Source organism: Pecten maximus, chromosome 1 (genome assembly GCF_902652985.1).
Source record: "Pecten maximus chromosome 1, xPecMax1.1, whole genome shotgun sequence".
In the NCBI taxonomy this organism is placed as follows: Eukaryota; Metazoa; Mollusca; class Bivalvia; order Pectinida; family Pectinidae; genus Pecten; species Pecten maximus.
In genome coordinates, this window is record NC_047015.1 from 5,670,060 (window position 1) to 5,676,526 (window position 6,467).

A 6,467-nucleotide genomic window follows, 5' to 3' on the forward strand; every position below is an offset into this window, starting at 1 on the left:
AATAGAGATGCGCCGCTTTCCATAGAAAATAAACATTGTCTAGTGCGAATTCGCAGCATACAGCTTTGCTATCAAATTCATAATTGTCTATTTCTCCTTTAAATAGGGCAATTACAAAATTTTCTTCTTCCATCTGCGATAGTATCAGATACGGTTGGACACCATAGTAGTTTATTACTTTGTCCATGAAAGTGTCCCTAATAAAGAATGTCACATTACAGTCAGTGACGAAATGCCTAATGACGTCATGGAAGGGTTTTCCGCACTTCCCACAAATTTTACTATTTTGTTCTGTAGGTGGGCATGTTATCATTTTACAGATGAATAATATTTCGTTCTTGTTCGTATTTTCCAACTTTAACAAGTTGTATGGTTCACTATGTCTTATGTACATTTTTAAAACGATTAAAATCAGAGTCATTGTTCATTCTTTCTTCCAGTTGTTTGTCTTCATGTATATCTATCGCGGCTTTGACGATATATTTCCACTCACGTCGTCTTGGAAAGTTGCCGTCTTTAGCATACTGGGATATGTATAATGTTAGATCGTACTTTTGGAGAATGTCGACTATATCAGACACGAATCCACCTTGTCTTTTCGATGTTCCATTGCGTTCTAAGAATTTAAAAAGTCTGCGGATGAAGATATCTTTCGTTATACTGTTTGGTGGACTGCTAATCAAACAGTGTAGAAAATTCAGTTTCCTCTTTTCAATTTCGCTATTGATTCTGTTAATGCCCAAGATCGTTTCACACATATCTGACCTTGAAGATTTCCTCACATTAAGAATAACCTTCGCCACATAGTGCTGGAAAACGTCTAGCGATTGCTTGTCCTTTGCTGTCATATTATTCCACATTTCTGACCCGTATAACACAGCTGGTAGTATAACCTTCTTATAAATGTTAACAGAAGTTAATGGCTTAGTGTGTGCACAGTCTGATCCCATACGAGTAATAGCATGTAACATATTCCTTCCTTTTCTACATGCTTTTTCCACCGCGTTGAAGCACTTCAGATCAGACGAGACGTCAATTACCAGATGGACTTCTGATTTCACAGTTTTGAGGATGTCATCGTCTAATGACCATAGGACATTAGTGACGCAATTTTTAAACTGGATAATAGAACCATTCGATGAGTTAAAAGTAAAATTCCACGTTTTCGCATATTCTTCCGCAATGTTCAGCAGAGTCTGAAGAGCTCTCGGGCTTGTACAAATGAGGGCGATATCATCTCTAAGACATGGATTAGCACATTTAACTGAAAGAACTCTCGCGCCGGCTTCTGATGTTTCTAATTGGTTGAGAAGGTCATTTATATGAAGAAGGTATACAAAAGTTGATATTACCCCACCTTGCCTTACGGATCTATTCACATTGAACCACCGTGATTGGACATTATTATTAACGACAGCGCTGACAATTCCTTGGTATGACCTACAAAGCATTCTGAACAAGTTTCCGGTTACACCAAGTTCATAAAGCTTTTGAAATATGCCTTTATGTTGCACGGTATCGAATGCTTTGTATGTATCTAGGAATGCAACATAGACATTACTGTTTTGTTCCAAGTTTTCGTTTATACATTCTTGAAGATTAAACGATGCCATCGTGTAGCTCTTTCCTTTCTGGAATCCGTGTTGTTGTTTGTTAGGGAATTGGATATTTTCTGTTTCCATCCAGCGAATGATACGATTACGAATAACACTCTCCATTAATTTGTAGAGGACCGGTAATAGCGAAATGGGACGGTAATTATTAGGGTCATTTTTCTTTTTATGTCCACCTTTATTTATAGGAGTAATAACTCCCGTTTTCCACGTTTTTGGTATTTTCCCAGAAATCCGAATACAGTTAAACAGTTCTCTTATCTTATCTATCAGCAGTTTCCCTCCATATCTGATATGTTCATTAATATTGTCAATACCTGGGGATTTATTTAGTTTCAACTGTCGTATACACACATTGATCTCATCAAACGTAAATGGTGAGTCTAATTCATCTACGTATCTGTATGGCGGACTATTTTGAGTCATCTGAGTAAAGGTTTTCGAAAAAGTCTGCAAAAATGCCTACAATTCCCATCGGATCTCTACTTTCAACACCTCCAAGAGTCAATGACGTACATGTGTCTGGAGTTGGGTTCTTTCGTTTTCGTATTGTCAGCCAGAACAATCTTGTATCTAAATCAGCAGTCTGATCAAGTTCATTGTTAACACTGTCCATAAGATAATGTTATATGATTTATATGCTTTTTGGTGCATACTCCGGAATGAATTTTTAGCCTCCTTGTAGTCTTTACAAGTTTTGTATTGCATCCCTCGCGGTCTATTTTCGTTAATCCACAACCGTCTTTTATAAAGAGCTGTATTATGCGCATTTTCAATATCCGACGTCCAATACGGCTTCATATGTGGCTTGAATTGACGCTTTGGAATAGTTTCACCTGAAGACAATAGCATACATAGTGATAATTGTTCATATAACGCGTCTACTCCAAGTTGTGTATTTGCGTCAAATTTACGAATGATACCGAGTCTTTCCGTTAGAGCCAACTGGTATGCAATTAATTGGTCTACTCTTGCTTTATTCCAAGATATATGGTCCCTATGACTATCTCCTTGTACCCCACAATATGGAATGCGGAGATCTAGTGAAGTCGGATATAACAAAGTCGGATTTTCAGTTGGGAGGGGCCTTGGCAATAGATAATAAACGGCAGGAGCTTCTGTTCACATGTTTACTTGCACATATTGATAAGTACAGGCAGAAAAGTCCCTGCAATCAAGCAAATAGCTTCTGTCAATATACATATACATTCGAAACTAACGCGCTCAACTTTACAACAACAGCGCGTAATTTGAAAACAGTTAAAATTACACATACTCAGATTAGACCACATTCAGGTAACGTATTCGGAGTTAAAATTATTAGGATATGCTTTTAAAATATAGACAGATACACGATTCGATACAAGTTAACTTAATTTAGAATTATAAACGTCGGTGGAAGTACCGATCACATGTAACACAGTAGATAATGAATTAATAAATAATAATAATTAATAATAACAATTTCACTACTTACTTGGCATGTGGTGCCCAGGACGTATTTACAAAATGTATGAAAAGTTGGCATAAGAATGACCGTCTTCTCTGACCAATGTACAGAGTGGAACTGGGGAAAGAGCGCCAAAAAGGGATAGAAAGAAAGAAGAAGAAACGCATTGCGCATGTCCTGCCCTGTCCTGTCCGTCAGTGGTCAAACCAGTTTATTACAAACATACATCACACGAACATACTCTCCGGACATTCACGAACCACACATACAAAGCACATAACTGACAGCTACCTGTAACACAGCATAGGATATACACTGCGTGACAATCACACGACGAGTACAGAACATTTACCTAACAGCCACAAACACGACGTGGGATACGAACAGCACAAATACAACACAACGAGCAGTTATAAAAGTGATTCAGTTAAAATAACCAAAATTAACAGGGTGCCACATACACCCCCCTGTGCAAGAATGGCGTCCTCGCCATCCCTATAATGGATAATAAGGAACAATCAAATACAAGTATAATGAATCCTGTAATGTAAAGACATTACAAGATATAATATAGTATCTATACAACTACATGGAAATATGACGTTGCAGAATGAATAAAATAAGACAAATGATAATACATGGTTAAAAACAAATCAAGTTGATGTCTGTATCACTGACAATACAGCCTCCAAAATCCGTTCTGCTCCTGGAGCCAGAATATCGCCAGAGACCATGGAGCGAAGATAATCCGCCTTCCGCATCCATGACAGATCTGGGGCTGTACCTGCTGTCATCACATAATCACCACTGGTGAACTTCTTAGGTGGTCGACGGACTCTCCCAGAACGTCTCGGAATTGTTGGAGACTCTACCCCGGCTGTATCATCCTCTTCCTGTCCTCCCAGTGCATCAACATCCTCCCTATTGGTCCTATCAATAACGGAGTCTGCATCCTCTTCAGCAGGGACCATTGTCGACTGATGGTCGTTTACAGGCTGCTCAGCTGCTGTATCCGTGGCACCTGCCTGGGCGTCACCAACAGCTGGCATAGAGGGCACTGACACAAAGAGTTCCGTATCGCTGTCATCGGAGTTGGCAATGGAGGAAACTTCCATTGTGTCCTCAGGTTTGGCCTGAGACTCTCTCCGTAGTTCCTTCACACTCCGTCGTGTCAATCTTGGTGCTGGGGTTGGGGTTTTCCGTGGTGTAAGGGTATCATCATTCCTGTCATCAGTATCGGTTGCCAGGGAACCGACGGGAAGGAGAAGGTTTCTGTGTAGAGTACGCTTTCTCCCTCCGCCATCCTCCTTCTGTACAACATAGACAGGTATATCTGGGTTGGGTTGGTCTAGAACAACATATATTTCCTCCTCCCACTTGTCCGCAAGCTTATGCTTCCCCTCAAAAGCAACTGTTTTAACCAAGACCCGATCTCCGGCGCGGACAAAGGCTCCACGAATCCGTACATCGTATCCGGTTTTCTGTCTAGCTTTAGCTGCGTTACTCCTGGTGAGGGCAATAGTGTAGGAATCCTTAAGTCGTCTTCGCATCGACTCCACATAGGAGTGTAATGATTCCCTCGAACTGTCCGACTCGATTCCGAAGGCAAGGTCTACAGGTAATCGTGGCTCTCTCCCGTACATGAGATAAAAGGGCGAGTATCCCGTAGACTCGTTCCTCGTGGCGTTATATGCGTGCACTAAGGGTGCAACGTAGGATTTCCAGTCCCTCTTCTCCTCCTCTTCAAGGGTTCCGAGCATGCTCAATAATGTGCGGTTAAAGCGCTCGCATTGTCCGTTGCCCTGTGGATGATATGGTGTAGTCTGGGACTGAGAAATACCTGTCATACGGCAAAGCTGCGTCACAAGCTTGCTTCTGAACGTCATTCCTTGGTCCGAGTGCAGGCGCTTCGGCATCCCATAGTGGACAATGAAATGGTTCATCAGAGCCTCGGCGGTGGTCTTGCTGGTCTGGTTACGGGTTGGAACTGCAACGGCGTAGCGAGTGAAGTGGTCGGTTATGACCAAGATGTGCTGGTAATTTCCCTTGGAAGGCTCCAGAGTCAGGTAGTCCATACAGACGAGCTCCAGCGGTTGCGTGGTCTGGATTGAGACTAAGGGTGCCCTCTCCCTGGTGGGGGTTTTCCTCCGCAAACATCTGTTACACCTCGCTATCCACTTCTCAATATCCGTAGACATGGAAGGCCAGTAGAAGCGGTCTCTACACAGCGATAACGTTTTGGCAACAGCTAAATGTCCCATGTTGTTGTGGAGGCTCCTCAAGACAACAGGTATAAGTGACGAGGGAAGAACCAACTGCTGTTTTGTCTCCCCATCCACGGAGGCTTGTCGATAAAGGGCTCCTCGCTTAACTATGAGAGAATCAAAGTGCCGGTATAACGAGGGATTCCAGGCTGACTTGGGTAATTCCTCTCTCCTGGGCCTAACACCACTCTGGACGTTGTTAATACAGGGTCCCAAAAGTTCATCCTTCCTCTGTGCTGCTCTCATATCCCTGAAACTCAGTTGCTCCAACTCAAGGTCTTCCAGGCATGTAGCATCCATACCGTCCACCGTAGTATCCGCTAAACAAATACTCTCAAAGTGAGGCTGACCATACAACATCTGACACACTGCAGCAACAGAGTCCTTGGAAATGGTGTCCTCCTTGGTATCATGACCACTGGTTCCTGGAGTTGGCAACCGAGACAACGTATCGGCATCTATGTGTGATTTACCTGGTCGATATCGGATGTTGAAGCCATAGGCGGAGAGGGCTGCTAGCCAGCGATGACCCGTGGCGTCAAGTTTCGCGCTCGTCAGAACGTAGGTGAGGGGGTTGTTGTCCGTCACCACAGTGAAGCGATGGTCATACAGGTAGTCCTTAAACTTCTCCGTAATAGCCCATTTCATGGCAAGAAACTCGAGCTTATGAGCTGGGTAGTTTCGCTCCGACCTTGACAATCCCCGGCTGGCATAAGCGATGACATGTTCCCTGTTGTCCTTTTCCTGGTATAACACAGCTCCGAGACCTTTATGACTTGCATCACAGTGAACCTCAAAGGTTTTGGTGTAATCCGGATAAGCTAAAACTGGCGGGGAGGCTAATCTTTCCTTTAATGAAATGAACGCAAGTTCCTGCTCCTCTCCCCAATTCCAACAACCATTGCTGTCCTTCTTCTTTCCGGATTTCTTAGGTGCTGGCATAAGATCTGTTAAAGGCCGGGCTACTTTTGCAAAATTCTTGATGAACTTCCGGTAATATCCGGCAAAACCCAAAAACCGGCGAACATCCTCCGGGCTTGATGGCCGCTCCCAATTAATAATCTTCTCCACTTTACTAGGGTCTGCTTCAATACCGGCTGCTGTCACTATAAACCCGAGATATCTGACGCGGCTTTGGAA